Raw genomic sequence first — 14,618 nt, 5'->3', positions numbered from 1 at the left:
TGCTGGAATTCCCATGGCTAATTCTGAAAGTTTACACGGTCTATGTTCTCAGTTTAGTTTAAAGTGCATCTGTGCAAAATTTCATGCCCTTAAAGTTAATGATATTAGACCTCTATTAACCATGGTGTCCTAAATGGTTTGACTTATAACGATTCAAGTAGGTAGATCGTGGGTTCAAATCCGGCCTCACAGCGTTGACTTTACGAAATTCATGTGACATAAATTTGAAATTTACCCACTACTTGTCTTTATTAAAGATAGGAGACGAACAATAACCACTGTCTCAGAAAATAGTGGGCCTAAAATGTTGAACAAAAAATTCAGAAGCCGGTTTTTTACCAGCAGAGTACAGAAAAATCTATAAAAGACGTGTGGTTTAAATATGGCGCACAATTAAAAAAATCATATCATTTGCAGGTGGTAGGACCTTGTGCAAGGTCCGCCCGTATTGCTACTACCATCTTGCTCGCTAATCCTGCTGTGAAGCAGTAGTGCTTGCACTGATGTGTTTCGGCGAGGAGAGTAATAGACGTGATGGTGATAGATGGGTTTGTGAGACTTGTGTGTGTTCTTATAGTGTGGAGGTGGGTAAAGGAACTGCATGAACACGCATCTTGAATAAACTTAGCTATGATAAGGTCGCGGGTGAGCAAAGAAATTCTTTTAGTTCATCGATATGGACCTCCGCAAAGTAACGCCTAATTCAATTAATTATTTGAAATATATTATATCTTACAGAACAGAACACCGCGAGCTTTCGCTTCGCATTCTCTCTCTCTCTCTCCTGTGTTTTTTCTCTTCTTCTCCTATTTTTTATCTTCACTAAGATTTTTGCAATTTCTCTATTCTGTACCAAACAGCGAGACCATCCGATAGACTCATGAAATAATGTAGTTTATCTACACCCAAATAGTAAATCCTCCATTATGCGTTCAAAAACCATAGGTAATGACCAGCATTACGACATTAGATTCTATTATGAACACGGCTGTATCGTAATGGTCATTACGGCCGCGACCACGTGCAGTAGTACGTCGTCGCGCGCGCAGCGGGCGCAGCTCGTGGGGCAGACATACCTACCTAGTTCTCGTTAATGCAGGTCATTCTCAATGGTTCTTGAACACATGATAGAGGATTTAATATATGCATAAAAGATAAAATATTTTATGCAACTGTACGTAATTAGGCCTTAAAACAGTCATGTGACGCTATTATGAAAATCGGCTACGCCTCGTTTCTTAAACCCACACTCGTGTTTTAAGGTCCCCTATTACGATACAGTTGCATAAAATACTATTTTCATTTTTAAACGATCGCGCTTAATTCACCCCTCAAAACTCCATTTAAATTTTCGATAAAACTTCATAAAGTGGTCGGTAATAGAAACAGTCGTAACACGTTGCAGCGTGTCCTTGCATACTAAAAGCTCAATCACCTTTATAAGTGCTTTTAAAGAAAAGCTCTCCTTTTGCAATTTCTAAAAGCGTTAATTGATTTACCGACTATGGAGGACCTACCGGCGTTTGGGTAATTCAGTTTTTACTATACACGGTACGTGTCGTGACGTGAACCCTCTATAATGCGTTCAAAAACCATAAATTATGAAAAATACAAACTGAGACATGGATGCACAGAAAAACCAGAAAAAAGAGACCAGCGCTGGGAATCGAACCCAGGTGCTCAGCAATCAGTGCTGCGTGCTATAACCCCTACACCACCGCTGGACAGGAATCTAGACACGAATTTTTCCTATACATACATATCTCGGGTTGCTTATTTCTGCTACGCTACTTATGCAGCAGCACTAGCGACATCTATGTTCCGCTCTCATCGAGAGACGTCACACTCTTTCGGAACCAACCGCTCACCCAGACAAGAGATGTCGCTACCAAGCAATCAAATTATGATTGATTTTTTGGAGTTTTTTCGATATGGTTTCACGGGATACCCGTAAAAGTAACAAATTTGGAATTGAAATAAAAAATACAAAAAAACTCCAAAAAAACAATTATAAATTATGAGCTGCATAAAGATTAACTGTTTTGTTTGAACGAATTTCTTATCTCTGAAACTGTTATCCTACTAATATTATAAATGTTAAGGTTTATGAGTGAGTGAGTCAGTAAGTGAGTGAGTATGTTTGGTGCTCCTTCACGCTGAAACGTCTGGACGGATTTCGATGAAATTTGGCAAAAAGTTAGTTTATAACTTCGATTAAAACATAGAATACTTTTTATTCCGATATTCCCACGGGATAGGGATAAATTCTCGAACTAATAAACACTGGACTTAGTCATGAAATTTAGTTATGAAATTTAGTATGTATATAGCTGGACATGTGGAATAACACATAGGCTAGTTTTTAAACCGACTTCAAAAAAGGAGGAGATTCTATGTTTCAATGTTTGTATTTTTTTTCTTTTTTTTATGTATGTTCACCGATTACTCAGTCAATGGTGGTGTTTTGAGGTGGTCCCATTGTCACCAAGTCAAGATCTGATAATGGGTTCCTAGGGAAATCGAGGGCAAACCTCAAAAATGTATAGGCACACCTATGACGATTTTGGCATTTTTAGCATTAAGACAAGCATTTACATTCAGAAAGTATCACTTGGTAAACTGGACAGATGATCGTAGATGGCCAATGTAACTGGTCAAAGCTAAGTAATGCTCGCGCGTCTATAAACGATCATTATTACTAAACCTAGATAAGTGATTAAGAAGAATCTTTAAGTTAATGATTCTTTCGAACTGATCTGATGCTGAAGCCGGAAGGTAAGCAACGGAACTCTGTTATAAAACAACGTAACTAAGCCGTGTTTGGGCTTAATAGAGTCATCGTGAGATGTACTTTGGCTACAAATCACTAAAAAAAGAGAAATAAAGATTTTTTTTAACAAAATAATAAAACCGACTCCAAAAAAATAAAAATAAAACAAAAAATGGAACCGACTACAAAACCCTTGAAAATATTTTCTAGCTACCTTCTAGCTCAATGTCGGTGACCCAGCAGGATGGATTGCAACCCATGAGTATGTAGGTGAGGTAGACGAATATTATTGTTCCATTTCTGCTGGCTCGTGCTGAGGCACCGACTTCGAGCTAGTAGGTACCTAGAAAATATTTCAAGGGTTTTGTAGTCTGTTCCATTTTTTGTTATTTTTGTACTTTTTTGGAGTCGGTTTTACTTTTTTGATAATTTCTAACATGATTCAAATGACAGATGCCAAACTAAAGTAACTAGAGTCCCTACTACTGTTACGCAAACTATCGATACTTTTGCATGTACCTGATGCTAAAAGTGGCAAAATAGCGTTATATTTGTTAGTTTAAACTACGTTAGACTACTGAACTGAAAGTCTTATTTGAATTTTTTAATATAATTTGCAAAGTGGTTGGAAACTGCACAAGACCGGAACAGATGGCATAAGCTGAAGGAGGCCTACACCTTACAGGTTGAGAATGGCTAAAGAAGAAGAAGAAGAAGAAGAGAATATAATTTATTCAACACTTGAAGTGTCACTTTCCGACTCCGACGAACAATCTTGAAAATTAATAATAAGTTCGTTTATTTTACCGATTTTATTTTTATCGATAACCCTCACTTCTAGCAATTGCGGCCTATTGAAACAACATTGTAAAGGCGTTCATTAAAGAAAGTAAGTTAATATAAGCCGCAACTTAACAATTTGTTAGCAAATTTGAGTTCAAATATTCGAACATTCAGCAGTTTTAACGTGATTTCATTATTCCAAGCATTATAATCTCTGTTGGAAAAAATAAAAAAATTGCTACCGCCTCACAAAGTTGCATAATCATCATGTGTCATTTGAATCATGTTAGAAAAATAGAGTATAGAGATGCGCTGTGCAAGGATATGTTATTTTTCTATTCTTCCCATTCCTGCGGTACAAGGCGTTATACACCTGATCATAAAACTACCATTGTGGCGGTACAGGGTTTATTACACCATGGTAACGTTTAACCCTAAACTTGGCAAGGTGAGCCAAGTGTACTGAATTCAAGCCTCGTTGGATTCTTGTAGAGCTAACAAAATTAACTTAAAAAAAAATACAAAAAGATGATCTAAAATTATGTATCTTATAAGATACACTGCCAAGTTTAGGGTTAAGAAACTTAAATCCTTTTTTTGGCTTCATGTAAACATATATATGTGTATTTTTGCTTTGAATATTAAAATTAATGAATTAATGAGGGCTATCGTTTTTTGTCTCACTAGATGGCGCACTGTTGCGTGAGGTTTTTAAGTATGGCTTTCAAAGTCTGTTATTACGGGCGTGAAAACAAAGTTTAGAATAAAATCATATTTAATACACCTTAAAACCGTACCATAAAAATATCGAGCATGCCTTAGTGTTGCATAGTCCCCGTTTTGTTCGGAAAAAAGGGAGTACAAAGGTTTCCAAAAGATAAAACTGTCTCAAAACACAGACATACATTGCCCCGGAACGCATTGGCATAATTAATTTCAGATATTGCAAAATATTCACAAAATTATTCTAATTTTAAATAAACCCGCGTAGCTCATCCAAAAACTATGAGATTTGACATTTCGGAGACCTCACGCTACACTAGCGCCTCTAGTGGCGAATTCATACGCGATAGCCCTCATTGGCATGAACCTAAAGGCGTACGTCAACAGCTTGTTTTGTTTAAACAAGTAAGCGTTTCTATTGGTTCATGACAAACATATACCTCGTGACACATCCTCGCACTTCGCCATCCTTTTCCGCCGCATTTCTTTCCCGTTTGAAACCCCCACTACTTCGATAAAGAGCGTATTTTAACCATTGAATTTTTGACTTGCATTTCACTTCCATAAAAACGTAACGTCGGAGATGCCGTAATGAACGCCGGCGGCGCGTGCGGCGTATGGATGTACAATTAAGGGCGCTAGGAAATTTCCAATAAAGCGTGTAACATTATCCGTGTCCGTTGGGCACCGTAGGGTGACCAGGCGCTCAGAAATACTAAGGGTATCGTATTTGTTTTTCTACTCCAGGGTTACTCAAAGTGGGGTACGCGAACTCCTAGGGGTTCGCTATTCGACGGTAGGGGGTTCGCGACAAGGTTTACTTGACTCCAAAAACCACCAGGCTGCAAGACTAGCAAGATGATTAAGATTGGTTTTTGGAATTGTATTTTTTATTTTTAGTTTCTCCAACAGTCAATTTTATTACTTTCTTTTTGTAAGGGGTTCGCTATCGTCTAGAAACTTTAACAGGGGTACTAGGGTTCTACTCTATTTAAAATCCAAAACATTTGTAAAGAAGAGCAATAAGAACAATTGTCGAATGTGTTTTATTTGAAGTACAAATTGTTCAATGGAAAAAGAACTATTAATATTATGAAAGAAGAAAGAAACAAAATACATTTATTCACAACAAAAGACACAACAATAGTATTAAGTGCAAATAGACAACACGAGGGTATGCTGTATATGTCATTGCGGCAGTGAATCGGATACTGGTTCAGCATAACGCTGTAGCGTTAATAAACACCTCAGCGCTGATTTTTTGAAATATGCTGAAATAGAAAACTGGTGTTTCGTCTTGTTGAACAAAAACCACAGTGAACGACATCTCGCAGCACAGTGCACACACTGGTGTGTACACTGTTTATAAATATTACAAGTTATATTAAGAATCGATATAATTAGTAAATGGCCGTCTATTCAAATATTTTTATGGTTATCTTGCAGGAGGTTGCACCCTACAAAGTGTCTGGCAATGAAGGAAGCGATTTCTATTCTAATTATCATTCCGAACAAAAAATATAAAAATTTAGTTTAATAGTAGGTGTCCCCAAAATTGATCACCAGTTGCCTCAAGGAAATATTCAAGAAGCTAGCGGTCTCTTGGGAAAATATAACGGGCATCGATGTCCGTTGTAAAAAAAAACCAAACCTGCGCTTCGCTGACGAAATCGTTTTATTTTTCGAAACACCACAATAACTTCAGCAAATGCTCTATATATATACTACTAGGGATAAAAAGTAGCCTATGTCACTCTCGGGCCTATAAACTATCTCTATGCCGCGAAAGACGGACAAACACACTTTCGCATTTATAATATTAGTATGGATTATACTGGCCAATTCAAGCCATATTTAAAAGGAATTCATACAATGTAAATAAAAAAAAATGTGAAAAAAGGCGTCAGGCTCCAAATGAAAGAGACGGAACGATCACTGACAAGTTTGTACTCTTTTCGGTGATTGTCAAAAACAAAAAGTAGAACCTTATGACGTTAATTTATTTCGCACTCAACTCGAGATTAAACCTTAAACCTTTGAAATAAAGCTCAGTTTTCTAGTGTGTCCCATACTTTTGGATATTATGGCTGCTACGCTACCAGTGGTGATGTGCGTTCTCCGATTTATTTGTACACGATGGATGCCCCGAGCAATTTGATCGCTTTGATTGGATCAATGTTAATGACTATTTGGATGTTTCCAAGTATTTGGTGATCTTGACTGCTACGTACTATATGACGCTGACTGTCAGTGGCGTAGCTAGGTAACCTAGGGCCCTGGGGCAAATAAAAAAATGGGGCCCACTGCTATCAAAACTGGTAAGGTTTTTTGAAGTAAAATCATTATATATACAAATACTTTAAAAATGTTAAGCAACTTTATCATCAGCTATAAAGCAGAATTTCGAGGGCCCCCTGAGCTTGAGGGCCCCGGGGCACTGCCCCGCCTAGCCCCTTCGTAGCTACGCCACTGCTGACTGTACAGAATGAAATTCCACGTTATAAGTCGAGCGCTTAAAGATTATCCTTAAACATTTCATATCACAGCCACCCTACTTCCCCTCGTAAAACAATAATTGCATTATCCATTTTTGCATTATGGTCAGGGCCCTCAAAAATATTTTAAATCCTACAGAATGTAACGGAAACCGATTAGGCCGCCATTTGTTTTATTTGCGGTCCTTCTTCGGAGCACCTGGCTACGAATGGGTAATCCAGGGGAGCTACTACGAAATTCGAAAATCGAAATTCGGGTCATCCCGTCCCTCTCTCTCTCTAAATAATATAAGCGTCAGCGGGACGGCAAGATACGAATTTCGAATTTTGCACTTTATAGTATATGGCGGGGGGTCGGGGGAGCAGGTGAATAAAAACATCGTTACTGAGTTTAGCTACCAGGATATCATAGCCTGTTGAAGTTGGAATATTTGGTAGGGTGATCTTGTTAGCGATCCTAGGTTAAAATGTTATTGTTTAGTGATTTTGAGTATGAAAACAGAGATTTCGATATTTGGATTCGGAGCTATTGTGGCTTAGTAGTTTGACTTATGGCCTCAAAAGAAGAGTATCATGGGTTCAAATCTCAAATCTCACGCTACACTAGCGCCTCCAGTGCCGAATTCATACGCGATAGCCCTCATTAGAAAGGACCATGAGCATCTTTGTATGGGAAGTGTACCAAAAACCAACAGAGCTGAGAATTATGTCATTAAATATGTCTTTAGGTGTGCTTCATTTCATGCAATGGGCACCAAGTTCAATTCCATTGCAAAGCTGAGATATTCAAATTTTATTCAGAGCCTATATATCTATGAGAAACTGTGTTTTACCTGGAAAGTTCTCTCTTATAATGGCTTTAAAAATCCTGGCGTAAAATAAAAATATGTTTGTAGCCTTAACATTCTTCTCTAAGATTTCATACAAGCAAGATTTTGTTCTACTGATATTCTCCATGAGAAACACAGTTTCTCATAGATATTTACACTGACTAAAATATGTATAATATCCCAGTTATGCAATGGAATTCAACTTTGTGCCCATAGAACGAAATAAAGTAGATAAGCAGACCTTTTTAGTGACCTAACTCTCAGCTTTGTTGGTTTTCGGTCCATTTTGACGCATGGTCCTTTACGACTAGGCTTACAGTGAAGGAAAACATTCTCACGATGCAGCTTGTTCAAACCTACGAGACCAATGGTGTGTGGAAAGTGCTCAATCCGCACTGAGCCCGCGTGAGAACGGCTGAAGCCTTTTGATTCTGATAGGAGGCCTGTGCCCAGCAGTGAGACGTATAAAGGCTGGAATGATGATGATGATAATCCCCTCTCCCCTCTCTCCTACTCCTCCTCCTCTCTGGCCTTATTTTTCTGGTTTTTCTATGCATCTATATTTCAGTTTGTATTTTCGATATGGGTTTTACGGTATGACAGTAAAAGTAACAAAAAAATAGGAATTGAAATAAAAAGATTCCAAAAAAAACAATCTTAATTTGATTGCTTAATAACGACATCTCTTGTCTGGTTGAGCGGTTAGTTCCAATGGAGTGCTGAAAGTTTCTCGATGAGGGCCACAGCATAGATGTCGCTAGTGTTGCTGCTTAAGTGACTAATTAAGAAAACAAACAAGCTGAGATATGTGGTGCATAGGAGAAATTCGTGTCTGTATCACTGTCCAGTGGTATAGCACGTGGCATGGAATGCCGAGGACCTGGGTTCGATTCCCAGCGCTGGGCTTATTTTCTGGTTTTTTCTATGCATCTATATTTCAGTTTGTATTTTCGATATTGTTCGAATTGAAATAAAAATTACAAAAAGATTCCAAAAAAAAAAACAATCTTAATTTGATGATAATAATGCTGAACATAACATTTGACAAATTTTCTACGAATGTAGACCATTATTACTTCTAATAAGCTCTTAATTTTTTGACACATTTACTAAGTAAAATATTAGTTAGTTAGATAACGGCAGGCGGCACTTTCACAACAACAATCATAATAGTTATTTATGTGGCTGGTGCATAATAAGAGGCATTAAAGTACGAGTGTGGTTTATGATACGAGCCGAAGGCGAGTTTCATAATAAGATCACACGAGTGTTTTAATGCCTTATTATGTATAGCCGCATACATAACTTTATCTACATATCATAAGTTTTCTGTATGTTCAGATATGGCCTGTATTTTGACTTTGACTTTGACTTTGACTTGACTTGACTTTGACTTTGACTTTGACCTACATGCATGTCATAAGTATTCTACAATATGTACAGATATGCATTGTTAAAAAAGTATTACCGATACTTTAATGTAAACATTAAGATGCACTGTAGTTTAATGTGAACATTAAGATGCACCCGCAGATACCAAGTTTCTTAATAAAGGCCATTTGATAGTCGTTTCTGAACATATAATAGGGAAGTTTATGATATGCATGTAGATAAATAATTTAATATGCCAGTTGCCAAACCAGCACAATTTATCATTGATTGAAATCCAAAATTATAACGAATATTCACACAAATGTAAGGGGCAAATGAAGATCGTATTGCAAATAAACAGAGACGTGTATTTTGTATTTTGTCACCTGTAAATAAGCTGTCAATTTTCTGTAGCTACCAGGAGACCATGGCCGCGCGGCGTTCAGTTAATACTCGGAGCCCATTTGTATAAAACTTGTATTTTTCCTGCTCACCGGCTCGAGCGGAACAATCGGGAAAGAAATGTTTTGGGGTTCCATACGCTTTAGTTTAAAAATAGAGAATTTATTGAGTCACGTTTTTTTCTGAGGACAATCTTAAAAAGTCTTTCTACTCGTAGCAACGACCACTGTAATGAAACGTCGAGGAAATTTTCGCAATATAAATAGCCGTAATTAAGTCTGAGGTATGTTTTTTACTTATTTATTTATTCTGGAGAACCAACAGATAGCAATACAAATTAAAGATAACAATACACACAGAATGCCAATTACAGGTTCTCGCCGATAATAATTATCTATAAACCTTAAAGAGGTTGTAGTTTGTTGACAGGGAGGCTTCGCAAGGTAGCCACAATATGGCATAATAAAAAAAAAAATCTTTATTGAACACCAGAAATCAGTACAATAAGTAGCAAAAAACGAATAACTAGCTTATGCTAGTTGTTTATACATGTTAAAATGCATTTATACTTGGTGTGGATAGGTATTTAACTAAATGACATTGTTGCTGTTGCAATGTTGTTCTTATAACTGACATTTATGTAAATTATAATGTAATGATGTATTGAATGAATAAATAAACTAAACTAATGTAAACAAACTTCAGCTGCCAGATTTGGTACATTTATGGATTTAAAACATTATACTTATCACAGATAACCGTTGGGGGAGAAAAGTTTTCGAGTGGAGACCACGAACCCGAAGACAAGGCGTTGGCAGGCCTCCTACCAGGTGGACTGACGACATCGTGAGAGTTGTGGGAAACCGGTAAATGCAAGTGGCGAGTTGTCGTTCATTGTGGCGGTCAAAGGGGGAGACCTTTGTTCAGCAGTGGACGTCTTCCGGCTGATGATGATGATGATAATGATGATGATGATTGTAATACAAACTAGACTATTTAGTGTATTTCAATACAGAAATGTAAATGTTTAGATAGTTTAATGGGGGAATTTCAATGTTTAAGACACCATGTTTACATTAATTATAACATTGCTGTCTGTGGCCCCTATCAGGGTTTAAGTTTTGGACTTTTTACCCTATAAAGATCTTGTAAAACAACATAATATGCAACATAATACCATGAGGCAAATAAGCAACCTCCCGGGATAAAAGTATCCTACAAGTTTACCTCCAACAACCAACAATTTTTCAAAATTTCCACAAGGCAGGGAACTAGCGCAAGTTTCGACCAAGAGGCAAATCCACGGGTTAAACTAGTTCAAAACGATGTTGGGATGGATTTCCCACTCATTTTCTGAGGTAAGGAACCCTCCGTGTTCAAGCGTAGCGCGCTCGATCGTTTTTTGCTGCGAAATACTCGATAAAGAGAGCTGAATGCGCCACAGTTGTATTTTTCTCTCAGAATTTCATTTGACATATTTATTTTTGAATATTTTTTTCTTTATTTCAATAAAGGGATAAGTTTGCGTGGAAATGTCTTCATAATCTACACTTTGAATAGAGAATAGTTTGTTATTACAGGCACGAGACTAGAGTTAAGGTATCTAATCATTATCATCATCATCCCAGCCTATATACGCCCCACTGCTAGGCACAGGCGTCCTCTCGGAATGAGAGGGCTTAGGCCGTTGTTCCCAAGCAGGCCCAGTGCGGATTGGGAACTTCACACACACCATTGAATTGCTTCGCAGGTTTGTGCAGGTTTCCTCACGATGTTTTCCTTCACCGTACAGCTCGTGGTAAATTTCAAATGTAATTTCGCACATGGATTTCGAAAAGCTCAGAGGTGGGAGCCGGGGTTTGAACCCACGGTCCTCGATCTGCTTGAGAGGCGGTAGGTCAAACCACTATGCCACCACGGTTTGCCCCTAGCGTATCATACCATGACCGTAGTAGTAGCATGTAAACTTTGTATTGAAAAGCGTTTCCGAACCTATCGTCGCCGTCGCGTGTCATGTATGCGCTTGACATTCCGTTCCTGAGACGTTCCTATTACGCTCATGACATGATACGGTGTGGTGGGTAGAGACCTCAATACGAGTAGGTACACTCAGTATGCTCTTAAGGAAGTATTAATTTTCCAACAATTATGTACCTAGCCTAGCCTAGCGTTTATACATGCTGAGCTGGCAACGTTGCATTTTTGTTAGTTTTTCTCGATTATTCCGTAAAAATTGAATGAAAATTAAAAATGTGGTCTGATAGAACTGTTCTTAATAGGTATATGTTAATGTTTTGACAGATGGCCTAGTGGTTAGAGAACCTGACTACGAAGCTTGAGGTCCCGGGTTTGAGCACATCCTTAAAGCGCAGATGCGTCTCACCGCCAACTCCGAGTATAATACAGCTTCAGGCAAGCAGCGGCCATCCATGCGAAGGACATGCCCGCTCCATCTAAGCTACCGCTGTATCAAGAGAGCTTCTATGCTATTCATTCCAGAACAACGTAGGACCTCAGAGTTAGGAACGTGGTCTTGCCACTTAATCCTCAATATGCATCTTAGACACCTTAGGTGGTAAGTGTCCAGCTTCTTTATGTCTGCTTTGTAGAAGCACCAAGTCGCCGCTCCATATAAAAGTACAGGAATGATAAGTGCCTTATAGCTTATCTTCGTTTGTATAGCTTGAGATCATGTGACTTCCAAACGCGATCTGTAAGCCGCCAAAATTGGCAGCAGCGCTAGCGATCCGCGAAGGTATCTCCGAACCCAAGGTGTTGTCATGACGAATAGTGCTTCCCAGATATCAGCCTCTGCTAACAAAAATGCAACGTTGCCAGCTCAGCAGGTATAAACGCTTTCATTGTATGTACAGCCCAGATATCAGAATTAACGCTAACGTGCTTGCTCAGCATATAAACGCTCTTAACATTGTATTGTACAGCAACGATAGACGTTACATTTCACGATTTTCTCCCCCTTGTATTGCTACAACCCCAAATTCAATCGGTTTAAGAGGATTCCTATACACTTAATATTCCGACGATTCGCAATCCAATTTAGGACGTGACCATTCAATCTAGGCGATGTTGAAGCGCTAAGTCCTGAGATGGAGACCTACGAATAACCAGAGCCTTCCTGTTCATTTGGATGCGCTAACGAGAAAGGAAATATCACAGACATATTTATACATCGTATCGTAACGAGATAGATCGTAAGTGACAACAGTTCCGGCTGCGATACCAGTGAAGCGCCCGTGTCCAAAATACCACGTTCTCAAATTACGTCATTTTTCAAAATAATACATTATACCTATTAACACATATCTAGCTTAAAGGAGGCAGCATTTTATGTTATAGCAGAAAAACGAGCAGACGGTTCACCTGATGTTAAGAGGGTTTATACCTGCTGAGCTGGCAACGTTGCATTTTTGTTAGTTTTTCTCGATTATTCCATAAAAATTGAATGAAAATTAATAATGTTGTCTACTTCAATAATCATTCGTTATAGACTTTTATTTTATAATGCTTTTCCATTGTATATTGATGGATAAGTTCGTATTTAACTTGCTTTCTCTATTTGCTTCATTAAAATTCAGTAAGCTAGTAGTAAAATTCAGTAAAGCAAGATATAAGATACAAGAAGGCATAACATTCGCTACATCTGTCCCAGATTGTCGTTGCATCTCATTACAAAATCGAAGATTACTCAAGGAAATGATTTTTTTAGTGGAATGTCTTATTTTTGAAAACATCTGGTATAATGGGAATAAAATGGTATGGTTTATTTTGAAAAATGCGGTATTTTGGGAACTTGATATTTTAAGCACCTGTGCAATGAAGAGCTATATGCAGTTTTAGAGACAATTTTACACACCAGAACGAGTTGAATGTTGCATTGAAAAAACTAAGTAAATAGCTGCCATTATAAGACACCTATATTCCAAATTTTGTTAATATTATAGTACATCTTGTAGTTTTTGAGTAAAAATGCCTGTGACGTACGGACGGATGGACGGATGGATAAAACGAAATTATAAGGTTCCGTTTTGTCGTTTCGACTACGGAACCCTAATAATGTTCGTAATCTCGAACAACTACTGAATAAAAATGCATAATAGCAATAACATAATCATATACAAAAATAAAAAATTAATCATAATTATAACAAAAAAACAATTACTTATACAATAAAAAAAAAATGAACTACTGAATTAAATTAAAGGATTTTCATAGTAACATTTACTGATTATGACTACACGATCGATATCCAATAGAATTAATGTAAGTTTTGTTTATAATTATCACCGAGTCACAGAATATTAAAATAGTAATAGTATTAACGTGACAGAATTCGAATCCCTAAATCAGTACAGTTTTTATTTTTAATTTAAACAGTTTTTCTTGTCACAAATATGGATGGAAAGGTTCCTATGAACGGTGGTAGATTTTTTTGACATTCATAATGCTTGTTTTAGCCTAAATTGAATAAAGATATTTTGACTTGACTTTGAACGGATCTTTAAGGCTTAGGGCTCTTCAAGGCTAGAGTGAATAGTCTGTTACTGAAACAGTGAGATACACGTTTGGACTCATCTGCACTTTACATTAGGTGAGATAGGGGTCAATCAATCACGGTTAGTTTCATGTAAAAAAAACGGCCAAGAGCGTGTCGGACACGCCCAAGATAGGGTTCCGTAGCCATTAAGAAAAATAAAGTAATACTCGTATATATGTTTCTAAGGATTTCGTATTGTGTACGGAATCTTCCGAGTTTAGGTATATTTTATACTTTAGGCTGCTATTTACTGTTAAACGACTAATAATTCTCAAGCAAACTTAGCCGTTATAGTTTTCCTAGCAAATTTGATATACTTACTACCATCCTGAATTTTTCAAATTTTTCCACCCACTGGTTTAGATTTTAGAGGGGGGGACACCCTCGATTTTTATGAAAATTTACACTTTAAAGTTGAATATTTCGCAACCAAATGACTCAATCAAAAAATCGTCTTAGCAACCCCCTAATGGTTTTAAAATACCTATCCAACTATACCCAACACTACAGGGTTAGATGTGAAAATAATCACCCCACTACGTCTAGGGGAGGTACCCTAAAAAAAGTTTTTTTTCAATACAATACAATGCAAAGACTCTTTATTGTACACCAGACATAGTAAGCGATACAGAAAACAGATACACAGAGAGAAACAAATTACAAGGTGAGCAATAGCGGCCTTATCGCTT

This window comes from Choristoneura fumiferana, chromosome 6, assembly GCF_025370935.1.
Source record: "Choristoneura fumiferana chromosome 6, NRCan_CFum_1, whole genome shotgun sequence".
Lineage (NCBI taxonomy): Eukaryota > Metazoa > Arthropoda > Insecta > Lepidoptera > Tortricidae > Choristoneura > Choristoneura fumiferana.
The sequence above is the reverse complement of the archived record's forward strand: the minus strand, read 5'-3'. Positions refer to the sequence as shown.